Raw genomic sequence first — 18,909 nt, forward strand, 5'->3', positions numbered from 1 at the left:
AACACAGTATATCCCTCGTTTTAATGTCTTTCCTCTACTTGCTAATATTTCAAAAGGTGAAGGGAAAATTTTGTCCTAAAGAACTTAGGTACCAAGAGAACACTTCGTTTATGCTGAGGCATTATGGGCCCTGCATCAAAATAAGGAGCCAACTCAAATAGAACCACGCTCAGGTAATTCATTTTAAAATGCAATGAAAAAGCAGCAGAGCTTACTATGTATATTTCAAATGTGAAACATAAAATGAATGACATCTCTCATTAATAGGCCTTTTCTGTTTCTGCAGTGGATAAGAATGCAGTGGAAGAGGCATTGATCAATATCGTAATAGAAGATTGCCAGCCCTTCAGGTTTGTGGAGGACACAGGGTTCAGGAAGCTTATCCAAGCGTTCGACCCTACATATGCTCTCCCTACCAGGCAGGTGTGTATGAGAGCACATGAAAAAGAGCGTAAAAAAAAGAAAACATGCTGATTCTGCTGCTGCTCCTGCTGCCGCTCCTTCTGCTGCTCCTCACGAATATCTCACGGTTCCTTCATCACGGTTGCTGCTTCGCAAGAGTTTTTGTTTTGTTTTTTTTGCGGGATATTGGAGACACGCAGGGAAAAGCACCTTTCACATGCTCCAACGCATGTACAACGTCAGGGAAGCCGTGGGAGCAGCCCTGGCAGGCCTACACACTGACATTACCCCACTGACATCCCACCAGTTGAGGCTCATTCCTGAGTGTCTGCAGGTGCTTTCCCCAAATAATGATGCCGCCGTAGAGCTCTGAGAGAGGAGAGTGTCTGGGTCCAAGGTCATACCACTTTTGGCCATGCTGCACCAGACCTTGGAGGATGACATGGGAATCATACAAATGGAGGAGAGCAAAGCAATGGCTGAGGGTCTTAAAAAACAACTGAGGGACAAGCTCTACAACCTCCAAACCATTAGCATCACGTCACTGGCAACACTGCTGGATCACAGGTTTGTATCACTTGTCTGTTTTTCTCATCTGTCTACTAGTACCAACAAATGAGCAACTGCCTCTTGTTGAACAGTTCGCAACTGCAATGAGTCTCATTGTCATTTGCAGGTTCAAGAAGATAGACTTCTTTTGCCCCAATAAAGCACAAGTGGCTGAGAGGAGGCTCACAACTGAATGTGCGACAGTGATCCACCACAGGGCATCTTCCTCCTACTCCAACCCATCATCTTCATCAACACAACCAGACACATCAGAAGCTTCCCAGCCTGTAGCGCAAGGTAATATTCTATACATTTTAATGGTGTTAAACAAAGCAGGAAATGAGCGGCAGTGCATTATTGTGGTATAAGGCATTCTTTTGCTTTCATCTCTACGATGGTCAGTGTTAAAGAAATTTAAGGACCAAGTAATGTCAAGGATGTTTTATCAAAACATCCTTGACATTACTTGGTCCTTCGATTGCCGGGTGAAAACGTGTGATCTGCGGTGGACGATTGACGACGACTGAAAACGGCGCCATCGTGAAAGACCTCTCTTCCAGGAGGCCGGTCCTCGGTCATCCTCCACCGGGGAGAGCACAGACTTCATCCACGAACCGCGAGTGTCTCAACCAGTGGAGAGATTGTCACAGGTCAGTTGTATACAACAGATTTAACTTAGTTGGAAGACTCGGACAGTACAGAATTAACTGTTGTTTTTTCTGGAAGGCAGATTAAGGTATTCCTTGTCTGGTAGAGAGTACAAGTGTAGTTTATTATATCTGCTCGGACAGTACAGAATTAACTGTTGTTTTTTCTGGAAGACAGATTTAGGGGTTCTTATTTCTGGTAGAGTACAGATGTAATTATTACTATATTTGGAAGTGATAGTACAACGTTTGTTATTTCTAGAAGACGAAAATAGTTTATCTATTTTCACAAACACAGAATTGATCAATCTGTGAGTGTGAATGTGTATTGTATGAATGTCCAACGTTTGAGAAATCTAAAACTGACCAAGGGTTGTTAGTAAAAACACCCAGGAATACCCGCTCCAAATTTGGAGTAGAAGCTTGGTATTCAACCCAAAGTCAGGCATTTTGAATTTTTCTCAACACTGAGGAACCATAACTAGACACCATAACAATTAAGACCGTCAGAAATGGCGACAAAATTGACAAGGGAAATTAACTATCCACTTTCCGAAATTGAAAAATATTGATTAGCTTCTCGTTTGAAGCTGTTCAATGTTGAGAACTGTATGTGTTGTTTTGTGGGCCCGTGTATATGTCTGTGTCGGAATGTGTGTGTACGCGTGTGCGTGAGAACAAAGAAGAGGAAGGGTGGGGGTTTGAGTCAATGAGAGAGAGCCTCTGCGAGAGTGTGTAGAGAAGGGAAAGGAACAATTAATGTTCCATAGAAAGGGTTGATGAAGTTCAAATGATAGGGCAAGTGAGAAGGATGTCATAGGCAGATTTGCAAGTGGAAAACTGTATAGAGTAACAGAATTAGAACCTATGTGGTTGAGGGACGTAGGACACTGAGTTGGTTGCATGAATTGAAAGAGAGAAGTAGGTGTTATGAAAGATTGAATGAAGGTTTTGAAAGTGAACATGAGGAATCTTTGCAAAAGCATAGGTGTTTCCTGATTTTGAAATTTTTGATTCGACACATCGGTAGTTTTGAGTGGTTTTGGATAAGCTACAGTGAATTTGGAAATTGGGAGGAGGAGAAGCCTTTGCAGGATGCAAAGAGGAGGTGTGGTCGTAAATCAGGTGCGTGTAGAAGGAGCAGCCTGTGGAGAGATCCCAGGTGGGGAGAAGGAGAGAGAGAGTTAGTGATTGAAGAGTGTGTCATTTGAACAAATGAATGAGGATAGGAATTAGATTCTGCTTTTTGCTGAATTGAAGAAATAAATATTTTATATTTCATATTTCAGTTGATGATGTTTGTATTATTATTCCAGAAATGGAATGAAATGCAAAGGTAGAAATGACAGGGAAAGATTTGGCTAGAAGGCTATAATTTTCATTAAAGCAGAGAAGAAATTAGGAAATACAAATAACATTGATGTGTACTTGTCCACTTTAAGGTAGATCTGGTTGAAGTGAAATGAGTCACAATATTAGGAAAATAGGAAATAAAATAGAATTAACATGTTCACTTTTGTGATAAGAAATTTGTGATTAGGTGAAAAGGAAAAAGAAAATTACAGGCTTTTCAAATAAAACAACCTAATTTAAATTGGCCGACTTGTCAAATGGAGGAAAAGATCCTAAATTCTGCACGAAATTATGAACGTGTCGAATAGAAAAAGAAAAAAACAGAACGTCCTGTTATAAACATAAATTTTTCGGGACCGAGTCGTGATAACAAAGAAAAATCACGCGGACAAAAATACCAAAAAAGAAATCCATTTGACTTGTCCAAATTGTCACCCAAACATCAACAGTGGTTCAAAGAAGGCAAGTGCTTCAATTGCGGGAAAAAAGGTCATCTCGCTCGTCAGTGTGGGGAAAAGGTTAAGCCTAGTCGACGTCGTGTTGACGATTCATCTGATGATGAATGACTAGGCCGGGACCCCAGAGGGGCTTTGGACTGCGAGTTAATGTCCAAACCTCTGGATTCCCCCTCTAACAGTGACAGCAGTGAAGACATTGAGGAAGATATTAAACATACGTTTGCCCTCGAAAGTTACTTAATGCGTCACCAAACTGAACCGATGATAAAACCTGAACTATCGTTGCTAGTCCAGGGAAAGTTAACTGTTTTCCTTGTAGACACAGGTGCTGATGTAACTGTGTTAGGCAAATGGGACGCCGCGTCAGTTAAACCAAGCGGAAAAAAGGTTTACATGCGGAGCACGCGGGTTAGTGGCACCCTTAGTCCTATCGCAGACAATTGAGTTACAATGTCCCGACGACCCAACTAAAAAAGCAAGAGTGGAAGCAGTTTTACAGCCGCGGTGCCCGTTCAATCTATTAGGCCGTGATACACTCACAAAATTGGACTTTAATAAAATTAATAAGCAAGGGCTGTAATTTATGTGGCAGAGAAAGGTCCAACAGGCCTTGGGTGATTTTTAAAACAACAGTATCATGGCCATAAAATGGGTTGTGTATGTTGGAACTTGTGAAGATACACTGCAAGATTGTATTAACAAAGCATCTTAACGCACTACCAAATTATTATTAGCCATTTGGGCAAACAGTGACTGCAAAAAATGGCTTCATGGACTTGTGTTGCTGCAGAAACACAGGAAAGTGAAATCCATTTGCATATTAGTCGCGAATGTGACTCCCCAACGCCAGATCCCTTTTCTGTAAACGACTCCCTTGGAGCGTTGATGACCCCTGTTCAAATGGCTGACCCTTAACAGATAAAGTGAGACTCACTCGCTTTTAAGGCCGTAACTTATGAATTAGGGAGGTCCAGCATAAGGCTTGGTATTTCTAAAGCAACAATATCGTCATGGCCGTAAGATAACTTGTATGTGTCAGGCCTTGTGAAAGTACACCATACACTAAAAGATGTCTTGTAATCTGAAACCATTAGAATAGGCAGAAAGGGTGTGGCAGAGTCAAATGTCAAGTTTCCTATGTATGGCATATTCAAATTGCTTATGCTGATGCAAATAAAAACCATGTGTGCAGTCGGAAGCGGCTTTGCCTCGGAGTACGAGGGCTGCCCCGCGCGTAATGAAAGACAATCTTCCTGGTCGAGTCATTTGTTCGAGTATGTTTTGATAAAACATCCTTGACAGTCAGCCACAACTGCCTGTTGGCTGTTAGTCTGTTTGTTGTGTCTTAGGTGATAAACTGTGGCTGCAATTGGACCACACAGTCATGCAGACGAGGACCCAGAGGAGGACCCAGAGTGAGACCGCAGATGCGACTGTGGAGGTCCACTCTTACCTGGGGGAACCTGACATAAGCAGGATGTCAAACCCCCTGGACTACTGGGCGCTGCACAAACATGTCTTTCCAAACGTCTCCAAACTAGCAATAACCTTTGTCTGTACCCTGACCTCATCCGTCCCTTGCGAAAGACTATTTTCAAAAGCAGGAGAAAATAAACCGTTTAAAGCCCAAAACTTTGGAAATGCTAATTTTCCTCAATAAAAATTCATGCAAGGTGTGTCTTGTTACTTGTTTATGTCTAAAATAAAGCAAGCATTCTTTCAATTAATACACTCACACACACGCACACACACACACCCGCGTGCACCCCCACGCACACGCACACGCACACACACACACACACACACACATTTATTCACATCAGAACTCACTGCCTATTTGAACCCATCAAATCCATGGTATCATTTTAATCACTCTGCCTGTCATGGCATTAATTTTCCACATTAAGGCCCAATAGAACAAATGAAACCTCATGATGCTTCGGCTCAGGAGCGAACCAGTTGGATGGAAAGCCTCATTGCTTCATGATGCTTCAGTTTACCATCACTACTCTCCAGCACTCCCTCCAAGGACTCCAAAAATGTTGGGTACTGTGAACTGTTGTTTGGTGCATAAGCACAAACAACAATCATGAGGGTACCCTTTCGTCTATCGGAGTGAAGCCCAATGTACAGGGTCCAAGCCGTGGGGCAATAAGTATGCCCATCGTGGACAAGAGTTCAACCCCTCTTGAGAGGACTGGTACCAGAGCCCAAAATGTGTGTGGAGGAGAGTCCAAATATATCTAGTCAGAACTTCTCAGCCTCGCACACCAGCTCAGGCTCTTTGCCTGCCAGAGAGGTGACATTCCAATGTCCCCGCCTTTGGCCGCTGCCCCGCTCTCTCTGCCCATGAAAAGGGGGACCCACGTTGTCCTTTCGGGCCGAGCCCGGCCGGGTCCCATGGGTACACGCCCGACCACCAGACGCTCGCCTTCGAGCCCCACCTCCAGGCCAGGCTCCGGTAACTCGCGTCCAGGCAAGGGAAAACTTAGTCCAATATTTTTAATCATCATAGGGGTCTTTTGAGCCATACTGGGTCTAGTCCCTAGGTTTCCCATGAGTGGCCCTGCCAAAGGCATAAAGCACCAGATAACCTAGGCCCTAGGATCATTGGGACACTCAAATTCTCCACCACGATAAGACTGGGCGATATGGGTGAAAACTATATCGCGGTACAAGTATGACACATCGGTCGATATCGATATGTATTGAATTTTCCATATATATTGAATAAAAAAAGGAAAGAAGGGATCAATTCCATTGGTTTTATTTAAAAAAGTAACATTTAACTTTCAAACTAGATAAAAGTCAAGCACTGTTCAGTGTAGATTAAATACACTCTTATTTAAAACATTTTTGCATAGTACTTTGTAAACAATTGTAATGAATATCTTCTCTCAACAATGCAAATAAACATGGCACAAATTATACAGAATTTGCATACATAGTGCATGTATGATATGTATTTTGTAAACAGATAAATCAGAAAAAACTTAAGGTTATCTAAACATTTTTAATATGAAACACGTGTTGTCCAGTCATTTATAGAAATTTTAAAAAATGCAAAAAAAATACAGCTGAGGTGGGAATCTTTGGGCGCTTCACGATTCAATTATGAGTCAGGGGATATGATTCGATTATAAAACGACTATCGAGGCATCTTTAATTGATCTGTTTTGATGAGCTTTTTCACGACACAATCTCATTGAGTAAAGATTCACTAGCGATTTTTAAAAACACTATTTTTAAGAAGAAACGAGATTAATTCATTTCCATTTTATTTTATTAAACTGATGGAAATTCGTGAAAACTAATTACAAAAAAATGCAATACCAAAATAAATGGCATTTTATCAGATTTGGGTCTTCAAAAATAAAATTACATAAATGATCACAAAAACTACCAATGAATTAAAAATGTGTATATATTTAGGTCCCTGCACCTTGAAAACGTTTGCCTTTTCCAATGATGCTTTGAGTTTTCTAATTTCTTTCCTGATTGTTTTCTGATAGGTAGCGCCACCTATAGCGGTAGCAACAACATCCAGCCGTCTCCCAGACTCCGTAGGGTGGAATCGACTTACAGGACTACTCGTGTTTGTTGTGTTACCAAAGTATTTTGTTTTAGCGCGACACAACTTATGTATAACGTGGCACTTGTCCAGTTCTCTTCCACTGTTTTGATTCCATACATCTGCTTTTAATTAAGGGGATTTTAGGGATTTCACAGCGAGGTGGAGGGCAGTAATCCAAGTTTTTATTTTCCTCAGTGCATGTGCGCAAATGACGGTGACCACGCTTCTTTGTTCAACATTATTTAGGACATTGTGTATTACTTTAATTCACATATTTAAATAATCGAAATTTGGACGTTAGTGAATTGATTGTGGTTGGTACATGTCTGAATCGCGATGTATCTAAAAATTTTAATTTTCCCCCACCTCTACTTACGATGATTATTCTGCTCCTTGTTTCACTTTGTTAGATCGGCAATTTATCGATACCATTTTCCATTTATGTAGATCACCTGACTATCGCGACACATATCAATATCGAATTATCGGCCCAGCCAATTTAAAAATGTTATTTAAGAAGGAAAATGTCCTGCAGCAAATATGATCCAAAACAGTCACCATCCACTCACTTTGAGTCACTTTTGAAAGTGAATAGGCGAAAACCAACATGTCGTGCACACTCGATGATGTCACAAAGTGTCCCCACGAGCGAGATGGTGCCCATAATGGACCTCATGATTGCACAATAGCGAGCCATCTTTTAAAAATTACACCATTGAATAATTAAATATTGATGAATATCGAAAGAATTATATGTGAGTTTGAGTTTTCGTGCATCTTTATATTCTCATAATCAGCATTGTTTTAATGCCAAAATTGTTTTGGTGCTAGTAGGTAACGTTACTGGTTCTGCTGCTTTATGTACCGTTGTACATGTATTCTTTACGTACCCATAAAGAAAAACATGTGACAATTTTTTTTGTATCTACTCCGCTGGTGCTCCTGAAAAACTCTGTCTCACCGTCTCTTTGCAGACCCCACACGCTGCACAACATGCAGGTCATGTTTTGGATGATGCTCTGCTCCCGCTGCTTAAAAAAAAAAAAACACGAGAAACACAAACGCAAAGTATCCTCAAAATTACACTAGAAATTAGAGAAGTGAAATTGTGTTAAATCCTGTTGGAAAAAGTTCTTTTTGTATTCACTTGCACTGGTCTTCAGTATTTGACCTCATTGTTTTTTTGTTTATTAAAGAGTTCTTTATTTTTTAGTTATTTATTCTTTTTGATTCTTTTACTTGAGCTGCTGAACATGCACTCACATTGTTTCACTGTAATGCATTGACAGAGAAAACATCATTCATGTTCACACGTCATGATGCTTGCCTAAAAGAGATATGACTGTTGATTCAATTTCAAGTTTTTTTTAAATTTTTATTTAAAAAACAAAGAATTTAAATAAGTGTTCACAAGTGTTTTGTGAATTGTCAATTCCAAAATAATTGCTGGATTATTTGAAAAAATTGTTTAAAAAATATGTGTTAGACTAATCGATTAATTGTAAAATTACTCAATAGATTAATCGGGAGAAATATAATGGGGAAATTTGCAGTGTTACAGCAGCAAAGATATAGATCATATAGAAAAATACTGCAATGATACAAATACTGCAATGATAAAAGTACTGTAGTGGTAAGAGTATTGAAATGATGGAAAAATGCTGCAATGATAGAAAATGCTGCAATGATTAAAGTACTGTAATAGTAAAAGTACTGCAATGATAGAAAATACTGCAATGATAAAAGTACTGTAATGGTAAAAGTACTGCAATGATAAATGTGCTTGACTCCGTCGCACCTTTAAAAACTAAAACTCGTCCAAAGAGGCTCACTCTGTGGTTTACAGAGGAAACACGCATACTGAAACGATCTTGTAAGAAACTTGAGCGCAAATGGCGTGCGACCAAACTTGAGGTCTTCCGTCAGGCATGGTGCGATAGTTTAATATACAAGGAAGCGCTTGATCCAGCCAAAACTAATTATTATTCTAGATTAATTGTCTTACATAAAAACAACCCTAAATATTTATTTGATACCATAGCAATGCTAACGCAACAGCAACCAACCTCGGATAGCTCTTCCTATTCAGCCCAGGATTTCATGCAATTCTTTACTCAGAAGATTGAGTGTGTTCGTGATGAGATTAAAGACATTGTTCTTAAAATTCCGCTGAATTCCGCGATAAATGGTGTTAATAGGGACGTTAGGGCTGATAACTGTCTAACAAAATTGGTTAGTGCGGCAAAACCGACAAATTGTGTGCTTGATCCGCTTCCTGGCAAACTAATTAAAGAACTGTTTACGACCCTAGGACCGTCTCTTTTATATATAATTAATCTATCGCTTACCACGGGTATAGTACCAGCAGCTTTTAGGACCGCCGTTATCCGACCGCTACTTAAGCAACCAAACCTCGACCCAGAGAGTCTCAACAACTATAGGCCGGTTTCAAATCTTCCATTTATTGCAAAAATTCTTGAAAAAGTCGTAGCGCAACAACTTAATGAACATATGACTGCTAATAAACAATTTGAACCTTTCCAAATGGCCCTTGCTAAAGTTACTAATGATCTTCTCATAGCTATGGACGCCGACACCTCATCAATATTACTCTTACTCGATCTTAGCGCCACTTTTGACACCGTTGATCATAACAAATTATTAAAACGCCTTGAAACGTGTGTTGGCATTTCAGGTTCAGCGCTTTCTTGGTTTAATTCGTATCTGTCGGAGAGGACGAACCATGTAATTCATGGCAATGCGACTTCTGATCTTTGTAAGATCACATGTGGAGTTCCGCAGGGATCGGTACTTGGACCTCTATTGTTTAGCATCTACATGCTACCGCTTGGTGATATTATACTGAAATATAACATTAGTTTTCAATGTTATGCTGATGATACGCAATTATACATGCCGTTGGATATAACGAATCCGCGTGATTGCTATAAAATAGAGGCATGCCTTGCCGAAATTAAACAATGGATGTCTTTCAATTTTTTGCGTCTTAACTCAGATAAAACCGAGATGCTGATCATTGGACCAGCGCGTCATCGATACCTTTTCAAAGACACCACTCTGAGTATCAATAAATGTAATATTGCCCAAAAGGATTCAACAAAAAATCTTGGTGTTATATTTGACGCAACTATGTCGTTTCAAATGCACATTAAAAATCTTACTAGAACTATGTTTTTTCATCTGCGTAACATTGCTAAAATTCACCCAATTCTATCAACTTGTGACGCAGAAATCTTAATCCATGCGTTTGTTACGTCTTGCCTCGACTATTGTAACGTTTTGCTCTCGGGTCTCCCCATGTCTAGTCTTAAAAGTCTGCAGTTAGTTCAAAATGCAGCAGCTAGACTCTTGATTAGGATGAGAAAGTTTGATCATACTAGCCAATTTGCATTGGCTTCCGGTCCACTTGAGATGTGATTTTAAAGTTCTGCTACTTACCTATAAAATATTGCACGGCTTAGCACCTTCCTATCTCGTTGACCTTGTGGTACCATATGTTCCGTCCCGAAACCTTCGCTCACAAAATGCTGGTCTTTTAGTGATCCCGCGAGCCAAAAAGAAGTCCGCAGGTTCTAGAGCGTTCTCTATTTGGGCACCAATGCTCTGGAATGCACTACCCTCAGGTATTTGAGGCGCCACTTCAGTAGAAATGTTCAAAACACTATTAAAGACGCATTTATACTCTTGTGCATTTAGCTGAAATATTTGTTGGCTTGTTTACTGCCGCTTTTTTTTTTTCTCTTTTGTTTTCTTTTCTGCCCCCTTTTCCCCCGGCTGGGGGATTAGGTGACGGTGACCCACTGGGAAGTTTAAGGCATTGACTAACTGGGCATGCACCTGTTCCAGTGATGTCGTCTTCCTGCGGCGCGACATTTGATCAATTTATTTATATACTTTAGCATCTAATTTAACTCATTAAATACCAGCCATTTTCACTGGAGCAACCCGCTCAATCCCAGCATTTTGACTAATATTGCAAGGCCCACAGAATATTGTATTCTAATGCTATATAGACATGGAGCACACCAAAAGAAAGATGAGACTCTCTTCTTTCAACAGAAAAAAAAGTTTGTTTATCTTTTTCCATTCTTGAGCAATCAGCATTTGAAAATAGCTAAATTTCATGAAAACTCCAATCCCTGGGGAAAAAACTGAGAAAATGAGCTTTTTGTAAACTGATGCATTTCGACCATAATTTGAACTTTGACACTATTATTTATGGCTTTTATGACACCTCCAACATCTAAATAATGCATGCCTTCTATAAAATAACAAAAAAAAGCACAAAAAATATGTTTTTGATAACAAAATAAATTTATTTGCACATAACACAAAACGACTGAACTGTTGAACTATGTACAAAAATGAAATACATCAGTGTCATACATACTTTTTTTTTGTGTGATATAAAATAAAACAGTTGCCTTGATGCAAGGGCACACAACATAGTTCACACCACATTCTTGTTTCACTCCGTTTGCCTTTGCGCAAACAGACTCGACACTTTCGTTGTGGTCTGGCTTTGCTGGTCCGTGGCAAATAGGCGAGCTTGTGTTTGTCCACTGGGGTTTGTGTGAAAATAATTGTCTGGGAAGTGATTGGTGGCATCCGCGATGTGCTGCAGAAGCTCATACGTGAGAAACAGCTGCAGGAAATCAGCTGGCTCCTCAGACTCCAAATGGGCAGCGGCATTCAGTGGTCCAGGGGTTGCTGTAAAGTCGATTTTCCTCGGTTGCCATCCAGTGTGACGCCATCCGGAACCACTGCTTCCTGATGCACAACCTGTAAATTACAGAAATATAAACAATTGGAAATATATATTTATTGCTGCATTTTATTGCTGGCGTGTGAAGTTTCATATTATAATTTACCTTTCTTTACACCAACAAGACGAGGAGGAACTTTCTTGCCGCGGGATGCACAATCTGTGAATTTTAGAAAGTATGCATGATTACCACACCATTCAGTATTGTTGTTTCCTCGTCGGGGAGGAGATACGCTCGCGTGTAACTGCACATTTACGCAACATTTTCTGCCCGCAAGATGCATGATATGTACAATAAAAGCATGAGGGCTAAAACCACATGTTCAATGGTAACTTGCGAGCGTTTACTTCCTCGTCGGCGAGGACTTGCGCTCGCGTGTAATTGTGCAATAGAGGCGGCCGGACGAGGAAGTCAGCGAGCAGGCTCGCGTCTAACTGCACATTTACGCGACATTTTCTGCCCGCGAGACGCATGATATGTACAATAAAAGCATGAGGGCTAAAACCACATGTTCAATGGTAACTTGCGAGCGTTTACTTCCTCGTCGGCGAGGACTTGCGCTCGCGTGTAATTGTGCAATAGAGGCGGCCGGACGAGAAAGTCAGCGAGCAAGCTCGCGTCTAACTGCACATTTCCGCGACATTTTCTGCCCGCAAGATGCATGATATGTACAATAAAAGCATGAGGGGTAAAACCACATGTTCAATGGTAACTTGCGAGCGCTTACCTCCTCGTTCGGGGGGATCTGGTGAGGACTCTCGGCTGCTTTGGCTATTGTCCGAAGGCAGGCGATGCAGGCCGCAAGGCACGCGCAGCCTCTTTAGACGCCTGTTTGTTGTGACGACGACGAAGCGTCATCCTCTCAACCAAAGCGTCTCCATCGCCTTGATGCTTTTAGGAAGCTTTTTTTTTACAAAAAAGCATTCCTCGATCGTCATTTGCTTGGAGGATTTCATTGCTAACGCTACTAATGCGACTGCTGCTAGTGCTGCCGATGCTGCTGCTACCCACGCTGCTCTCCACACTTATATGTCTACCCCAGGATCCCGCCCCCCATTTGTACCTCTGGCGCAGATTCAAGGCGGATCTTTTGCACCTCTGCCCCCTGCTGGGTGATTTTTACATGATTCACAATGCGGACAAGGCTGATTCTCAGTCAGAGGTTGCATCAGACCCTTATGTACACTTGGGAAGCTTTTTTTTACAAAAAAGCATTCCTCGATTGTCATTTGCTTGGAGGATTTCATTGCTAACGCTACTAATACTACTGCTGCTAATGCTGCTAGTGCTGCCGATGCTGCTGCTAACTGCGCCGCTCTCCACACTTATACCGTCTACCCCAGGATCCCGCCCCCCATTTGTAACTCTGGCGCAGATTCAAGGCGGATCTTTTGCACCTCTGCCCCCTGCTGGGTGATTTTTACATGATTCACAATGCGGACAAGGCTGATTCTCAGTCAGAGGTTGCATCAGACCCTTATGTACACTATGACGTAAAAAAGACAGGAAACGTACTTATACGTCTTTGGTAGAGGGCGCCATTGCATTAAAAGACGTCTTTGTACGTCTAAGGGAGTCAATGAGTTAATTGTTTGTTGGCCTGGTTACTGCCGCTTCTTCTCTTTTCTGCCCCCTCTTCCCCTGCTTGGGAATTAGGTGATGGTGACCTGCTATGAAGATTACGGCACTGACCAACCGGCGAGGGACCTGCTCTGCCGAAGTCGCCTTCATGCAGCGCCTCTTCTGATTTCCCTATATTTCAGCACTTCGTTGAACTACTTGTTGGCCTGTTTACTGTTTCTGTCCTTTTTTTTCTGTTCCCAATTCCCCGTCTTGGGAAATAGGTGATGGTGATTCACTTGGAAGTGGCTGTTCTGAATTTACACCAACTGACCGGTACAAGATCAAAGGCTCATCCTCGGATATGCTGCGATGGATATTACGGCCCTGGATGAGGACCCACTCCACTGAAGTCATCTTCCTGCAGCACTTCATTCATTTGACTCTCACATTATCTCATCTATTATTATATAGCATCATTGTACGTGTCAAATGTTGCCCAGTTGGCATCCATTGCAGCCTGGTCATCCTGGAAGGGGGATTCACCCATCTGTGGTCCCTTCTCAAGGTTTGTCACTTTTCCCCGAATGGGGTTTTGAGTTTTTCCTTGCCCTCCTGGGGGTTAAGATCGGGGATGTCGATTGTGGTTATGTAAAGCCCTTTGAGACTGTCTGTGATTAAGGGCTATACAAATAAAACTGACTTGACTTGACTTGACAATTATAAAAGTACCGTAGTGGTAAAAGTACTGCAATGCCAAAAAAATACTGCAATGATAGAAAATATTGCAATGATAAAAGTACTGTAATGGTAAATGTACTACAATGATAGAAAATACTGCAGTGATAAAAGTACTGTAACGATAAGAATACTGTAATGGTAAACGAAATACACCATTGGTCAATATTTAAGTACAGCATTGAAAAAGCACACTAGTAGTGTGTATTGCATCATAGGACTGCACAATAGCACTAATGCCCGCCCGGTTGTAGGCCTGACCTAATGTTCTTGTTAAAAAGTCCGACAGCAGCCGGCAGGAAGCAGCGGCGAAATCTCTCTTTCGTTTGAGACAGCCCTAGCATCTTTCTGTCCGCACATTCAGAAGTGGGAAGTGTCGAGTGACGCGCCTGGTCAGGCAAAGTGATAGAACATATAGGAAGTAATATAGTATGAATTGGGCTAAGACCTAGTAGAAAGGTCACTAAATTTAGCCTTAACAAACAATTCTCTAGAATAGACACTAGATGGCGATAGTGTCGACGGCACGCCAGCTCAGCCTAGTTCAGATGGGGGTCTTACTGTTAATAAAAAATAGTTAAAACATACATATATCAAAATTAATGTTATTCAATGGTTCGTTGTGGATAAAAGTAGTCAAAACATACACATACCAAAGTCAATGCTCTTGCTGTGTTCAACACATGACTTACGATGAATCACATAACACGAATGGATTGGGGGAAAACCCCTAGTTAACTTAGGCAGCTGGTCAGATTGACTCGCTGCATAGTTAAACAGATAGTCAGAGTGACTCACAGGGGAAAACCCTAGTTGGTTAGGATGACTCGCTGCATGGTTAGACAGTTGGTCAGGATGTTGTTCTAATGTTGGAATGATTATTGCTTTTACGATGTATTATATAAACAACATGCAACTTTTGAAAGAATAAGCAAGTACATATTTAGCCATGATGTATAAAATGGCTTGGCTTTGAAACTGCTTTGTGCATGAACATAACCTGTGTACATTATTACTCTCTGATGATGACACATGATGAAGAAGAAATGAAAATGTTCAATAACCTGTTGATTACAAAGAGAGAATGTAACAACATGTATATTATGTATCCAATGTATTTGAGCTGCATTGTATTACATTGGTTGGGTTTAACTACTGAGCTGAGAGGATCAGAAAAAAACAAGTTAACACCCTGGTTAGTGGTAAGGGAATGGAAAAACACTAGCTATGAGTCAGTGAGACTATCCACTCGTGACTATGAGTCATGGAAACTTTGAGGCAAAGCAGGACTATATAAGCCTCGCCCAAGAGGAACTAAGGGCTATCTTTTCGCATTTCATGGGGACACTTTGACAGAGGATTCTATTTTTGTGCATTTTTCCTCTTTTTTTGGGACTTATGCTTTTTTCCACCCTTTCTCGCCCCGGACCCTGGTCCCTCTGCGGGATGGGTTTTACTTTTCCTCTATCGATTGGACACCACTAAAAAAGGCTTAACCCCCGATAAGGTAACGAAACCGAAGGAATAACATAAGTGATGCGCGCTTAAGTAAATAAGAGAGAGCCTAGTCGATTTGTCCAAAGTTATTTCTGTTTTTTTCCCCCTATTTCGCCTTATCGCTAGAATTCGAACCCCGGGGCTCTTCGGGAACTGATCACTCTCAGGAGGCTCACTATTTAAATTCAGAACTTGATATATGATGATTTGGAAACTCTTTTAACCCCTCTTTTCTATCTGTTCCTCGTTTTCGATGGAACCTTTCTGATTTTCTCGCATCGATTGTGACCGCGGGGACTCTGTGATGCCGTCGAGTTTGTCCTTTCTGTATCCCGCGACTGCCGTGTTCGGATGTTAAAACACTTACTGGATGTATGTCACGCGATCCCTTGTGTTCGTAAATAAATCTTGTAAGATTTTCGATTCTAAAACAATCCTATCTTTGTCATCCTTATGATTTGATTCATTCTCACCACTTGACCCTTAACACACGTGAGCGAACGGCTAAGTACCAGCAAAATAAAAGATTTAGAATAGTAAAAGTTTACTCCGGCTTTGAGAAACCAAATCCGCGCGGTCCTAACAAGGGCAGCCAAAATCCACTAGGTCAATAACAAATGCAACCAGATTCACTGAGGCAAAGCTGCCGTAAAAACGGAAGCGGTCGGATCGTGGAGCACCCGATTCTGCACGGTTACTCTTCGGTGGCCCCGTGAGCGACGGAAGACCGGATTGGCTCCGTAAAAGGTAAAGATTCTAAATCTACCCGCGTAAGACGCGAAAAGAACAATAATAATTTACAGGGCAGTTAGCGAACCTAGGCGAGTTCGCCTCGACGCCGGCTTAAAAGGTGAAATAATAGTGGGGCGCGCGGCGGAAGAAGGGTACGCGGCGGCGGCAAAGGGACTCGTTCTCCCCCGCCGCCCTTCTCCCGCTTCTAGCCGCCCCATCTCTCCCCTCTGATCCGTTGGACGGAGAGCCGGCACTAGGGACCCACTATCCTGATGTGGTCCCCCACCCCCCGGGTAAGCGGAATCTGACAGAAGGGGGAGGTTATAGGCACAGTGAGCACATAAACTGGAGTGAGAGAGCGACAAAAGAGTGAAAGACAGCATTGCTATCTATTTAGCCAAGATGAAAAAATTGTGAAAATAAATAAATAAATAAACTACTCTATTTTATCAACCATAGGGCGTCCCAAATCTTTCTCCAAAATGGACAAGGTGCCTTATAAGAGGAGGGCCTTATGTGTGGACCGAGTTCCAAATCTGTATGTGTGACTTTCATGAGCGCTCCGCACAACTGACTGGGAGCATTTCACAGTGTGTTTAGCACCCTCTGTTGGTGAAGGCTTGAGACCAGTGTTGTTTTTGACAGGCATTTTAGATTGAGTCCTAGTCTTAGTCATTTGGACAAAAATGCTTCTTAGTTTTCGTCAGATTTAGTCATTCCTATTTGTGATAGTTTTAGTCTAGTTTTAGTCGACGAAAACTCAAAAAGGTTTTAGTCGGTTTTAGGTGACGGAAACGCCCCAAAAAAAGTTTTAGTCTAGTTTTTGTAAATAAGATATTTGATAGACCAAATCTCAAAAAGCTTTTAGTCCGTTTTAGTTAAAAAGCAGGCATACAAGGATTCCACCCAATAGCAAAGACTTTCTGATTGACTATTAAGGATTATGCATTATAAACGGATAACGTAACAGTGGAATCAACGCTCTTTGCCGCAAAATAAGCCGAGAACCAAAACGCTTTATTTGGCAACTGTTGTGGCTTTATTTCACATAAAGCAACATAGAATAAAAACATTTTAACACAATTTTAGCACATTTTAGCACAAGTACAAATACTATCAAAGATATGTCTTGTTTACATGTACCAGGTTGCGGTTATCAGAGCGAAGTAGCCTTGCGAGTGTCACTGTCTCCATGATCCGTCAAAGGAATGCGTGTCAGTGTGTGCGAGCCGAGACAAACGACCGCAGACGTGTTCGTGAGACACCATGTGTGAGGGTGCGTGCGCGAAGCATGCGCTGTCACGATCCGCCGGGAGGCGAGTTGGAGGTGGACCCAAAAGGTGAGGAAGAAGGGTAACTTTAAGGGAATTTATTAAGGGAATCAAAACAAGGATAACCAACGTAGCAGGGTGCAAAATAACAGAGGCAAACTAAACGTGACTAAACTGAACCACGGACAAAGAACAAAACAAGACGGGAACGAACTAAGTGGGGATATGAAACGGGACAGGGACAGGGACAGGTGACAAGAGCTGGGGGCATGAACGAGGCAAGGATATTAGAGGCGTGCAGAATCGCTAAAGCGAGGGCAGCGATGTCGGGAAAGGAAGGCAATGCACCGACGCTGAGCTGTCGGCATGGGGTGGTTAAATAGTCCGGTAATTATGGGAGCAAATGGGAGTCAGGTGTGCGAGGCTAACGGGGAACAGGTGCGTGGCTGGTGGGGACGGAGTGCTGAGGGGAAAATGCCCCACTCAGCTGACAAAGTAAACAAAACGAAGACATGGCAGGAAGGTGACAAATAATAACAAAACCACCTGACATGACCGACACGGGTCATGACATGCGCCCTGCGTGCTGTCCCGGTGGTGGGCGTGCCCAAACGAAAGATAGGTTGCACTTCATTGCAATGTTTTGAAAGACAGATTACAAGTACAATAAGAAGGGATGTCATCAATTTTGAGCATCTGACGAACCACACGCTATCAATTTCGTCCCGTCTTGTCTCGTCAACAAAAATTTAATGTATGTCACGTCATGTTTTCACCATCAAATAACCTCGTTTAGCTCGTCATCGTCTTGTTCTTGTCATGAAAAAAAGGGGCGTTAACAAAATATTTTCATCATTGTCATTGTTGCCGAAAACAACACTGCTTGAGACACCAAAGTGCTGCACTGACTGGGAGCAATAAACAGTCTGTTAGCACACTGTTGGTCACAATTTGGTGACGCAGGGGAAAAATAGATAAAAGGGCCACTGTCCACAATGTCGTAGTCTGTTTTATTGAGCTTATTGCAAGCAGGAAACATAACAGTTGAGGAGAAACCTTTACACAACAGACTGTGCCCAAAAAAATAAAACATGAAACACTCCGAAAATGCTTTGCAGCAGTTGGGATATGAATGGCATGAGAGATACATGTTTTGTGTTAATTGTATTTCTTTGTATTTTTTAAGCTAATGCTACTGCCGACCGACCGACCAACCATGGTGGGAACCTGCTGTGTGTTAGATGTATGGTGTGATTATTACACAGACACGATGGCGACTTCCATGGAGTCCGTTTATTGCAGTAATTGTGTGAAGGCGGAGGGGTGCTCACACTTTTTCAG

General features: G+C 41.8%; 1 protein-coding gene, 1 long non-coding RNA gene and 1 pseudogene across 5 annotated transcripts in view; 1 reads left to right on the forward strand and 2 right to left on the reverse strand.

Moving 5' to 3' along the window:
- LOC148325152 (phospholipid phosphatase-related protein type 4-like) overlaps positions 1 to 18,909 on the reverse strand; it is a 235,487-nt gene that overhangs the window by 202,872 nt on the left and 13,706 nt on the right. The window lies entirely within an intron of this gene.
- Positions 818 to 7,998, forward strand: LOC148325154 (zinc finger BED domain-containing protein 4-like; annotated as a pseudogene).
- Positions 11,113 to 13,358, reverse strand: LOC148325155 (uncharacterized). The gene is made up of 3 exons (XR_015846079.1): positions 12,498 to 13,358; positions 11,876 to 11,929; positions 11,113 to 11,786 (listed from the first exon to the last, which is right to left on the reverse strand). It is a non-coding gene; the product is annotated as an uncharacterized LOC148325155 (long non-coding RNA).

The sequence above is a fragment of the Idiotropiscis lumnitzeri genome, chromosome 12, assembly GCF_059441095.1.
Source record: "Idiotropiscis lumnitzeri isolate Australia: NSW breed Sydney's pygmy pipehorse chromosome 12, RoL_Ilum_1.0, whole genome shotgun sequence".
Classification (NCBI taxonomy): Eukaryota; Metazoa; Chordata; class Actinopteri; order Syngnathiformes; family Syngnathidae; genus Idiotropiscis; species Idiotropiscis lumnitzeri.